The sequence below is a fragment of the Plectropomus leopardus genome, chromosome 23, assembly GCF_008729295.1.
Source record: "Plectropomus leopardus isolate mb chromosome 23, YSFRI_Pleo_2.0, whole genome shotgun sequence".
Taxonomy (NCBI): Eukaryota; Metazoa; Chordata; class Actinopteri; order Perciformes; family Serranidae; genus Plectropomus; species Plectropomus leopardus.
Window position 1 is genome coordinate 3,166,452 of NC_056485.1, and position 12,870 is coordinate 3,179,321.

The 12,870-nt window shown below is 38.8% G+C and overlaps 1 long non-coding RNA gene across 1 annotated transcript; it reads left to right on the plus strand.

The window, feature by feature from the left end:
* The first annotated feature begins 1,635 nt into the window (after nucleotides 1-1,635).
* Nucleotides 1,636-7,853, plus strand: LOC121961833. The gene is made up of 3 exons (XR_006107085.1): nucleotides 1,636-1,739; nucleotides 3,912-4,019; nucleotides 7,584-7,853. It is a non-coding gene; the product is annotated as an uncharacterized LOC121961833 (long non-coding RNA).
* The last annotated feature ends 5,017 nt before the right edge of the window (nucleotides 7,854-12,870 follow it).

A 12,870-nucleotide genomic window follows, 5' to 3' on the forward strand; every position in this document is an offset into this window, starting at 1 on the left:
CGAAAAAGAGTCCGACTTACTGCCAGCGATGCGGACCAAGCTCTGGCACCGGTTGTACAGGGAATGGATGGCCCGTATCAGGGGGTCTGATACCCCATATTCCCAGAGAACCCCCCACAGGACTTCCCGGGGACATGGTCGAATGCCTTCTCCAAGTCTACAAAGCACATGTGGACTGGTTGGGCAAACTCCCATGCACCCTCAAGGATCCTGCCAAGGGTCCAGAGCTGGTCCACAGTTCCACGACCAGGACAAAAACCGCATTGCTCCTCCTGGATCCTAGGTTCAATTATCCAGCGGACCCTCCTCTCCAGCACCCCTGCGTAGACCTTACCAGGGAGGCTGAGGAGTGTGATCCCCCATAGTTGGAACACACCCTCTGGTCCCCCTTCTTAAAAAGACCGCCACAGTCTGCCTTTCTAGAGTCACTGCCCCAATGTTGCAGAGTCGTGTCAACCACGAAAGCCCCACAACATTCAGGGCCCTAAGGAACTCCAGGTGGACCTCATCTACCCCTGGGGCCCTGCCACCGAGGAGCTTTTAGACCACCTCAGCAACCTCAACCCCAGAGATGGAAGAGCCCACTTCCGAGTCCCTGGGCCCTGCTTCCTCACCAGAGGGCGTATCGGTGGGATTGAGGAGGTCTTCAGAGGAAGTATTCCTTCCACCAATCCACAACGTCCCAAGTTAAGGTCAGCAGCACCCCATCCCCACCAAACAGTCTTGACAGAGCACTGTTTCCCCCTCCTGAGACACTGGATAGTGGTCCAGAACCTCTTTGAAGCCATCCGGAAGTTGTTTTCCATTGTCTCACTGAACTCCTCCCATGCCCGGGTTTTCACCTCGGTGACCGCCGTAGCTGCACTCCACTTGGCCTGCCAGTACCTGTCTGCTGCCTCTGAAGTCCCACAGGCCAAGAAGGCCCAACAGGACTCCTTATTCAGCTTGATGGAGTCCCTCACCGCCAGTGTCCACCAACGGGTTCGGGTGTTGCCGCCCCGACAGGCAATCCCCTACCTCCCCCGGGACATGGTCAAAGCTCTCCCGGAGGTGGGAGTTGAAGCTCTTTCTGACGGGAGACTCTGCCAGATGTTCCCAGCAGACCTCACACCATCTGAGCCAACTCACCACCAGGTGGTGATCTGTTGACAGCTCCGCCCCTCTCTTCACCCGAGTGTCCAAAACATGCAGTCGCAAGTCCGACACCGTAATGCTTGAACATTGTGTTTGTTATGGACAATCTGTGATGAGCACAGAAGTCCCATAACAATAGACCACCCGGGTTAAGATTGGGGGGGGTGCATTCCTCCCAATCACGCGCCTCCAGGTCTCACTGTCGTTTCCAGTGTGAGCGTTGAAGTCCCCCAGCAGAACGAGGGAGTCCCCAGAAGGAGCCTCCTTTTATTTTTATTTTATTTTTTTTCCATTTATTATGTTTTTCAAAAAATCACTTGCTAAAATAGCACCGGAATGTCTAATTCATCAATAACTCATGTCTTGTCGGAGTCTGTCTGGGCCCCCCTTCAGTCGGCACTAAATAGAGTATTCCATGATGCGCATCACCCTACTGCGCAGCGCGTATGCGGAAATGATTCCAGCGCGCCGAGGACAATTCATGTAAACACAACACGGACAGAGAGACCAGTCGAGACAAGCCATGAAGAGAAGCTACGAGAGCGGTTCACAGAAAGAGAAGAAGAGGGAGAAAAGAACAGGAGTTTTTAACAAACCCGCCAAAGGTATTTTCCTTTTTCTAAGCAGTCGTGCCAAAAACTGATCGTCTGCCAGAAACTGATTGCCGTCCGCGAAGCATCCTTATGAGCCTGCATTATATTGCATTATATTATACCTGCTCTGTGCCCGAGATTATAACCACTCCAGTCCTTTCTACCTCTTTTTACTTGTTCAATTAACTTTTGAAGAGCCAATACAACACATAAAACCCTGCCAAAAAAGTGATAGCAGCTCCTGTCTTGCCACTGAAAAACTATTTCTGCCTCAAAATGACTTGATTTCAATCATGGTTATTATATTGACAGATTATAGCTCACCTAGTCTCTTTTTGGCTGTGTAAATACCTTTAAAAGACTAATACAACAAATAAAATGCAATTTTCAACTTGCCAAAAAATTATTGCAGCTGCTTTTTTGTTACCGAAAGGTTGTTTCTGTTTCTCAAAATGACAAGATTTAATATGTGTTTAATATGTATAAAGTCATGTTTACATTTGGAAGGTAGTCTATCATACTTTACAGAAAGGTACTGTAAAAATAAATGTATTGCCCGCTATTATCTTTATGAGCTTGCATTATATTACCTGCTCTGTGCCTGAGATTATAAGCACTCCAGTCCCTTTCACCTACTTTTACCTGTTGAAATACCTTTGACGAGCCAATGCAAGACATAAAAACCTGCCAAAGTGATTGCAGCTCCTATCTCACCACTGAAAGATTGTTCCTGCCTCAAAATAATTTAATTCAATTTTTAATTAAAATATCTTGATAATAAACCATTCATCCATCGGAGCAATTTACTTATGTCATACCCCTAAAGTGACAACATTATTTGTGTAGTTTTTTTGTTTCAGGGGATCTATGTGCAGTCGTTTAGTCTCCACTATTGCCAAGTGCATGCTTATTGTGGGAACTGTTGGGTTTCTCTGTATTATATTGTAAGGTCCTTTTATTTTTCTTTCCTTTTTTGTAAGGTCACTTAGCATTTTAGACCTTTAAAGGTATTTACACGGTTAAAAATGAATGAAGTGGTTACAATTGGTCAAATAAATCCCCCAATAATTAAATCTGGTCATTTTGAGGCAGAAACAACCTTTCAGTAACAGGATAGCAGCACAAATCCTCTAAAATAGTGTAGCTTTTATAACAGTATCAGCAGGTGAGCAAATCCATGCATGGCAGAAATCAATATCCAACCACATGGAAACATACTGGTTCATCTCTGCTGGTTTTCCTCCAGTCTGTGAAGAATATAGCAGTAGCCAGTTCAATGTGTGACATATGATAATGGACTGATGAAAACTGAGAACAATAACATAAATGTGTGTTAGCGTTGAACCACCAGGGGTCGAAATTAGAACTAAAGCAGTGTCTTGGATAAGTCCAGAGATGCCATTACACAAACAAGCATTGTTGCTTTTGATTTACTATCTGTAGTTTACTCCCATGCAAAGCCCCTGATACAAATAGACACCCGCAGTCTATGAGAAGGACAGCAGCTACATAGAATTTGGCCGTTCTCTGCTTTAAAAAGGTCACCGTCCAGCAGCTGACTCTTAACGCTCAAATGTCAGAGTATTCTTGAATGCACCAATAGCTTTCAGAATCAGTCCCTGCTCCCTATTGTATAACCATGCAATGAAAAGGTCAGCGTGATAGATTACCTATCTGAAGAAAGTCTCTGCACGCTGATTTTAATAGTGCACTGAGATGAGTGGAAAGCAAAGGCTGCCTGGAAGGCAGGAAATCAATCGGAAAGATATGGAAAATAGGTTCTGAATATGTGCAGCAGAAATGTAGGGGGTAAAATATCTGTCATTGGTGGTTCATGTTATGAATATATAATCTGAATTTTCTGTCACATTTGTAAATGAAGTAGGTCTAGAGGAGGTGTTTTGCTGTGGCTGGACAGAAATATGTTCTAGAATGAAGTAGACAGTTAAAAAATATGTGAGGTTTTTAAAAGAAAGCCGTAATATTCCGAAAAAATAAAAGTCAAACAATAAAAGGGTTGCATCAAGAATTTAATGTATATTTGTGATTTGACTGGTCATAGGATCACATGTGCATGTTTCCATATATACCACAATTCAAAACACTTAACTTTCCTTTGACCAATATACATCTGTGGTTTTTATCTGTAACCCTGTGTCCTCTCCTCACTTTGCTCTCCCACAGATCCCTGACACAGTCACTACCATCTCTCTGACAGCCATCCTGACGTCCTGTTTGGGACCAGCGTCCACAGTCTGGACAGTCTTCCATTGGAAAGCGTAGCTTGTACAGGTGAGATTAATAGATTGAGTCCTAAAAATGAGTCCTAAAATCCAGATATGAGTTAGTATTTCAGCACTGCTTGTTCCTGGTCTCAAAGTCATTGGGTTTTTAAAAATGGATTATTGGTTACATGTCTAAAATAAGGTGTATGGTTAAAACAAACTTAAGAGACTTCAACGTTTTGTTCTACAACATAAAATACATCAGTAAATACCCCATTTGTGAACTGTTCAAAAAAAGGCGCTCGCTATTAAGTGGCTAAATGAGACTAAAGAGCGTTGAGCCGTGCAGAACACGACTTTACAGCCTTGTTGTGGTCACAGTGTTAACCCTTTGAAACCTGAGTAAACTGGCCTGAATCCTTTCAAGAACATAATCAGAAGGCGATGAGTAATGTTAGAAAAGAAAAGACAAAAGAAAACACAAACTGTTTTTAAGAAATTAGTTTAAATTACATGGAAATTACCTGAAAAGACACAAACAAGGAAATTACCTGAAAAGATACTTTTATTTCTAACATTATTTTGAATTCATAATAATAACAATTATTAATACTGTTTTCTTGATTATTTTTCCTTTTTTTTCTTAATTTTCTAATAATTTTTTCTTGTCCTATCACTTTTTACTAACTTTTTGCAGTTTGCAGGATATTTCTCGCCAAGTTGCTCATTGCCTGTTTGTCCATGTTTTCAAAACAAAGCAAACTGATCTGCTTGAGTTTCAAATGTTTATATGCTTGTGAAAGGCATCCGAAAGCAGCATAAGACAACTGATGCTGATCCAGGTTTTTAGCTTTTAACTTATGGGGGTTGCATTTATGCTTCAAAAATCCTAAAAGTGATGTTCATTTGTGAAGATTATCTTGATGATCAAAATATATGAGTATCGCATTAATATAGTATAGTATAGTATAGTATAGTATAGTATGCATTAATGAATCCATTGGTAAAATCCCATCGGCTTTTTGATAAAGGAACCAGGGCGACGCTTATTTACTTTCCTACAGAAAATCTCCATCCCCAAAGCACTGTACGCTTGATGGGAACATTTCCAAATATGTTTCAGTTTTACAAGAGAAAAGGCTTCAAGGGTAAAGACGTAGTGGTCAGTTTGACAGACGCACATCTTGTTAACTTTCCCTCCAATAAAGTTACAGAGTTACGACCGAGCTCTTTAAGGGGAAGGGAAGCAACATCAGACCAGGTGTCAAAGGAAACAGTATCCCAAAGTCTCAAATTAATGCAGACAACCGTGAAAACTCGTCTGGGCCATTAGAATAAATATATTAGAGAGAGTGAGACAGTGTGCCTTGTCTTGTTTTTGTTTTTTTTCCTATGGTTGTCTGTATTAAATTGAGACTTCGGAGATCTTGATTCTTGGTCTTTTCCCTGCTTTACCAAAAAAACACCTGTCAGACCAGCCATCAGAGCCAAGCACAGCTTCCTTCTTCCACTTTAATCTCATAAAACCACGTTTGTGGTAAACAAGGAGTTTAGATAATGTTTATAAAAAATATGTGAGGCAGACCACAGAGGAAAAAGTAATGGAGTTGTTCAAATCAAAAACTGCAGATGCAAGGAGAAAATTGACCATAGATGAGATAAAAAGAGAATCCCGCACACTGTCCTAATACTTGCAAAAAACTTTATTATTAAATCCAAAACGTTTGACGACCAAATCGTTGACTTACTTACTAGGCAAGTAATAGGACAGTGTGCAGGAATTCTCACTGTTCAAATAACCAACAGAGGACTTTTAGAATACAAGCTATTAAACCATAAATGAAATAAAACCTCAAAATCTAGCTTACTTTATGGAAAAAAAACTTAGAAATCAGCACCCTGACCTTGTGTCTCTAAACAAAATACTTTCTGTGTGTGTTTTCATTGTTTAAAACTACATCTGGCCCAGTCATGTCTATTGATTTTCCAACCTGCTTTAGATGATACTACTGCAACTTCCACATGATGAAAGGACCCAAAAACAAAGACTTTCATTGTGAAAGAGACAGCTTGTAAATCAGTGGATACATTTTTTGAGCCTCACGAACCCTGTGAACTGACTGGTTTTGCTATCAGAGTTTGTCAATAACAGCAACCAAATTAAATAAATTTTATTTGCAGTCAGGATAGCGGAGAGCTAAACCGGCAGTTATCCACTTGGGCTGCTCCCCCCTAGATCCAAAATCGCAGAAATCAAGCTTTTTTTTTTTAATGTGCCACTGAGCAATTTTTATGGGAATGACTCGGGCCCCACTTCCAATACTGTATCCAGTTCTTTTTATACATCCACGATGCATGCTATGTGAAATGGCACAGCTTGAGTTCATCAGTAGCTTTGACGCCATCCTTGCCAAAAAAGAAAAACACTGAAGAACTTTACGTCCTCTCATCCCTTACCCTAGAGACAGGATTTGGGGTTTCCATGTCCCTCTACCTCCTTTTTGTACCTGTGTTTGGCTCACTGGTATTTTTCTGTTCTTACTAACAGTCACTGGCTAAATTTAAGTTGCTACAGCTAAAGGGAAAATTTGCTGATTTTCAACCAGCTCTATGTTATCGCAGTGTGCGCAGATTAATGTTGTTTGGCTTCCTCTGTGACGCTGTGGCACGCAGCTCCTCGCTCATCTGTTCGTGGAAGTCTTCCCAATTTTTGGTGGCAAAAGTGCATCCGCTGGCAAAAACCAAAGAAGGTACGTTTGCCCATTCTGAGATGACACAGAGCTTGTTGAAAATCATCAAAGTTTCCCTTTAGCTACCCATACCGCTATTTTCCAAGCTACTGTAGCTGTCATATGTTATAGCAACCGACCTGTTACCAGTGTCTGAAGCAATTTAAAATCAGCCAGAGCAAATGAGTCCACTACAGATCAGTGAGCTTTCAGTTTTTTTAGTCTCCGAGGAGCAGGGACAGCCAGGGGTGCGGGAGCCAGCAGTCTCTTTCAGCAGCACTGGCTTGCAGTAGACTGACAGCCAATCATCAAACCTTAACATCTGGCAGCTGCTTTCGTCATGTGGGAGTGGGCAAGGGTTCATCTAAAGTGGGTTTGAAAAACGGTAGATACAGCCCTGTGCCTAAATACAAGTCAGTCAGTTTGAAACAAAGACGTGAGCGAGCTGAAAGTTTCAGCTCCCCCAACTGTCAAGCTGGTCACATATTTGAACAGGTAGCCAGGGGTGGGATGCTTCAGCGGGTGGGACTAATCTTGCGCAAGGGACCACACATCCTACTCAGCACACACACCATAACACTACAGAGAGGATTAGTCTCATGGAGAGGGCATCGGCTGTGGCTATAACCTGCAGGGTGTCATTTTCTCAGTCTTACACAGATACAAACACAACACGACATTTTTTTACTGCTTTGTAATGATTAACCTGGGAAAATCACAAATCAAACCACAGTCATGCTGACATGTATACATGTTGCCATGGCTAACATCTGATTGTACATGAATGTATACATCACCTGTGCAGATAGAGTAGAATTAATAGTAGTGCAGCTTTTGACATCATGCTAAAATCACATATCATATATAACCTAAAAAGCTCTGTTTGGTCTGTTTCCTTTCAGACCACAAACACATCACAGTCCCCCTTTAAGTGGACCCAGTCCTGCTTTTCATGTGGTCTTGGGCCTGTGTGACCACTGATGGGACCAAGCTGGACCAGGTCCTCTCCAGTCTGGGTAAATCCATATATACAGCCGATAAAATCACATCCTGTCGTCTTATATGACGTTTTCAGAGCCCAGTTGCTGTCAGATTTTTTTTGAACATGGTTGATATTTTCAACTGACATTAAGATGGTGTCACCATGCGAGGCAAACTGATAGTTAACCGTTTGAAACCTGAGCAAATTGGCTTGATTTCTTTCAAAAGCATGGAAATACAGTCATGAGCAACTTTAAACTAATTGTCTCCCAATTTTTAAGTTACAAGAAAATTACCTGAAAATAAGCAGGAATTACAAAGAAAAAAGTAAAAAAAAAAAAAAAAAACACAAAAAAAATCCAATGACCTGGAAAAAAGTGTTAAAACTAAATATTGTGAATTTCAATGTAGGGTGTCGAGCTGGAAGAGTCTCTCTCTTTTTGGCTTAAAATTTATACAGAATTATTGACAATATGTTGGATAACAATCACATTTAAGTAGGATGAGCTCCTGTTTGGCATTTTACTTTTAACATCTACAAACGTAAAAACAGAATACTGAGTTTAGCTGCTAGAAAAGGAATTACAAGGAAACGGCTTCAGCCAGATGCCCCATCGGTAGAGAGCTAGTATGATATCATTCATGAAATTTTTGGTCATGGAAAGAATTACTTTTTTAATAAGGCTTCAGGAATTGAAATTTGGAAGAAGTGGAAAATGTATATTTCCCCCAAACGCCCTTCTTTCTTCTTCCTTCTTTCTTTTCTTTTTAGTTTTTACTCCTATTCATTTAGCTCAAATTCTTTACACCACATGTTGTATTTTTTATTTTCATTAATTTGTTGTTATGTTGTTGCTTTAAAACTGTTAAAAACTGGTTTACTCTGTAAAATCGCCTAAATGAAGTTGACTGTGTAAGAGCTTTTGTGAAGAGAAACCAAATAAACAAAATGAAAAAAAACCTGTTTGTTATTGTTATTTTCTCTCTCAAAAAACAAAGGAATTTGAAAGCAGCACAAAAAAACTGATGTTGATCCAGGTTTCAGAGTTTTTCTGTCGAGAGAGAATCTTAAACAAGAAATTTGTAAAAATGTACAAGAAAATTACCTGAAAATTTGCAAGAAGAAAAATATTTAAAAAGAAAAAATGACCCAAACACAAGCATGAAATTTATAAAAAGGTAAAAGAATATTATTTTTGCTTATGTTTGCCATTTAAAAAAAATGCTCATTGCCTATTTCCCATGTTTTTTTTTAAAGAAATCTAACACATTTGCTCAGGTGTCAAAGTTTTTACTTGCTTGTTAAAGGCGTGTGAACGCTACAAAAGAAAAGTGACGACAGCCTAAGTTGAAAAAAACTAAACAGCTTTACCTGTTTGTGCCCTCACCTCCAGTTCCCTCTGTAGATCTCAAACAAACAGATTTTTATCTAATTTTTATACCTTTTTATACCTTTTCCCTGCCACATCCCATTCCCATCTTTTATTTTTTTTACAACAAGAACAAGCGATGATTGGCATTCTTACTGGATTTGTCATGTCGACTTTCACCAGAGCAAATTTTATGTTTAAATGTAGTTTGTCCAACATTTTTCAGCTCGTCTTCAAATTTGTTCCAAGCCTCAGTTGTCATTTACATCAGTGCCGTTCATAAAGTCTTTGCTGTGTTCAGTGTTCAGCAGCTCGAGCCCCTATACGCCCATATAATCTGCAGATATAGATATTAACCAAGACATACATAAACATGACACACAAGCACATGCGGAGCATCCGGAGGGAGCCTGATTAGTATTCCATTGGAGACGCCTTCAGTTGTTCTAGGAGCTCTCATGAGTCACCGTACTCGCTCCTGGTCATTGTTGTGATGCGAGCGGCTTCGATCTGTATCTTTCTTATCTGAGGGTCCACGAGGCAGTTCATCAGGTTTCTGTGGGTGCCGTCTCTATCATGCCTCAGTGCTCAGTGAGAGAAAAGATGGCAGGCGGGCTGAAAGCAAAAAGCTGAAATCAAGGCTGTTTCTTAGCTCATGAAACGTCGTCATTTTGAGGATACAAGGTTTATTATGTATATTAATACATTTTATGCCTCTTTTATAAAAGCCCTTAAATCTGATCGATCACCGCAGGGGCCACACCATTATCCCATATCCCTCTGATTGACTATCATGCCGAGTCAGAGGCGGGATGTAGTTTGAACCGACTGTTGACAAGTAAAATGGACCTTCATTTATAGGTTTAATCCAGTCTTAACCCCTTAAAACATCAGCGACATCACTTTTCTTTTACTGCTTTCAGACACCTTTTACAATATTTAACCCTTTTAAGCCTGAGCAAATGGTGCGATTTCTTTCCAAAAAATGGAGAAAAAGGCAATGAGCACTTTGGTAATAGGTGTTTCACAAATTGCAAGAAATTGATAATAGTGCATTTAATTTCTTTCTTGTAAAAAGGTGCTATACAAATATAGATTATTTCTAAGTGCTTTACATCAGAACACATAAAAGACAAAAGACATAATAAAACCTGCATGTAAAAATAAAATCAAATCAGTATAGAAAACATAGAAAGCATCTTCAAATGGATAAAATCCACTTGAATACTAGGAAAAGTAAGATAAAATAAGAATAAAAATTTTAGTGCACAGAATGCATAACATAAAATGGACAATAAATGAAAAAACATAACCCACTGACATTATTAAAAAAATAAAAAGTGTATATTAGAGTATATAAAATTAAAAATTAAAAAAAAAAAAAATTAAATTAAAATTAAGGATTAAAAAAAAGATAGAAGATTTAGATTTAGATTTTTTTTTTCAAAAAGCCAGGGCAACATGTGAAGAGAAAAAGAAAATGCTAAAGAAAACTGTACAGGGAAAAAAAGTGAAAGAGCTGATGAAAAGCCTTATTATTATTATTTATATTATTGCTGTTGTTATTTCAATCTTGTACTATTAACTAATTTCTTGCAAATTTTGGGTCATCTCTTCTTTTCCATGTTTTTTTAAAGAATCCAAAGGATCCAAAGGGTTAAACTTAAGAGAGTCATGCACTGGAGTGAGAAAAGATTTTGGTTTGATGTAGAGTGAAGCCGTCTCGGGGGAGCCTGCTGCTCCTATGCTGCCTGTGTTGGCCTCATCTTGTCTCCGTACTCGTCACTCGTGAAAGATGTGAGAGGACTTTCTGATACACAAACTGTGCCAGTTATTCTTTTGTATGTAGTCTGCTTTTGGAAGAATCATTTCTTTTCAAAGACTTAAAGAGTAAAAAGTATGGAGGCTTTATGAGACATTAGTCGCTCTGTTGAATTGTGACTGAAAAATCATTCATCTTTGAAATCCAAATGTGAAGCAAAAATGTAAAAGACAGAAGTTCTAGGCCCTAAATTGTTGGCAGCTGGACTTGCTCAAGTCTTCTTCATTTCTTAAATATTAGAACTATTCAGATTTTATACATATACACATATATGCCTATATACATACATACATATACATATATATGCCTATATACATACATACATATACATATATACATATATGCATATATGTACACTATGTTTGCAAAATGTAACTTTGCCATCACTCTGAGGGTCAGCTTGATGACATGTGGGAGTGTGATATATATATATACACACACACACACACACACACATACATACATATATACACATACATACACACACACACACACACACACACATATATATATAAATATATATATATATACTTATATAAACTGAGGTTCAGTGGCAACTGGACTCAAGTTCTGAGCTATTATAACTATTATATACACTATCTATGTATTTTTATATATATATATATATATATATATATATAATATATATATATTTATATATATATATATATATATATATATATCTATATCTATCTCTCTCTATCTATATATAAATCTCTCTCTATATCTATCTATCTATCTATCTATCTAGCTATCTCTCTATCTATAGTGTGTGTGTATGTATGTATATGTATATAAGTGTGTGTGTGTGTGTGTGTGTGTGTGTGTGTGTGTGTGTATATATATATATCACACTCCCACATGTCATCAAGCTGACCCTCAGAGTGATGGCAAAGTTACATTTTGCAAACATAGTGTAGTTCATTTAGAGCCTACAGGTGGTACAGGTGTACACTTGCGTAGATTAGCTTTTTGAACTCAACGTGTTTTTGTATTTTCTGCAATAATCCAAAATCCAAAGGACAAATCCCACAGGCTTTTTGAAGAGGGAACCGGGGGGATTTGAAGTTTCATGTCAGCCTACAGAAAAATGTCATCCCTGTGGCACTCTGAAAGGATTTAAGTAAATATCATTGTTAAACTCATTCCCTCTCATTTTTAATTAAGGATGTATTGTCACGAATTCTTGCCGGATCTCTTTTTTTTTTACCGGCTGTTCTCATCACTCTGACAACATGATGGATCACCCTGGCTCAGGTTCCTGGCTGCGTTTTACTTCATTAAACCGCATGAAGTCACAATAAGCTCATTTGCTTCTGTTCACTTCCAACCGTGGATTTGTTTGTGCAGTTGTTGCCTGCCCTGTGGATTCTATAATGATTCAGAATTATGATGACATGATCCTCCCACAGCCCTCTGCTCCCTGAATAAAACATCTCATCAGTGTTGATAAAGCTACAATAGGCTTTAATTAAATGTTCCATCACGTCTCCTGGCACTCATCATTGTTTCTTTTCATAAAATGATCCAAATTCAGTCATTCGCCGTTGCCTTTATGTTGACTTATAGGACTTTTTTTCCTGTGTCTTATGAAGCTGCTTCGTCATGATTCCTTTAAGACTGATGTTATTTTACATATATGCTCTATTTGTGTACACCATAGTAAATAACTATGTGATGCCCAGGGCTGCTGCCAGGCTGCTGTGCAGAGGAGCAGCGCCTCCTGCAGGCAGAATGTAGAAAGTGTCAGATTCTGCAGTGGTTCCTCCTGCTGTTGTCCACATGTGGCAGGCTTCCTCATCATTCAGCTGGGTAAAGTATGATTTTATTTATTTTTGACAACTACACTGCCAGTATTGATGACATTTTAGACTATTATTTTTTCTGACTACCAAATTTGTCTAAACTGTGACCATTTTATGGATTTATTTATTTATTTATTTATTTTTATTTATTATTTATATTTATTTATTTATTACTTTGACATAGGACCATGCCTTTTTGAAAATATTCTTA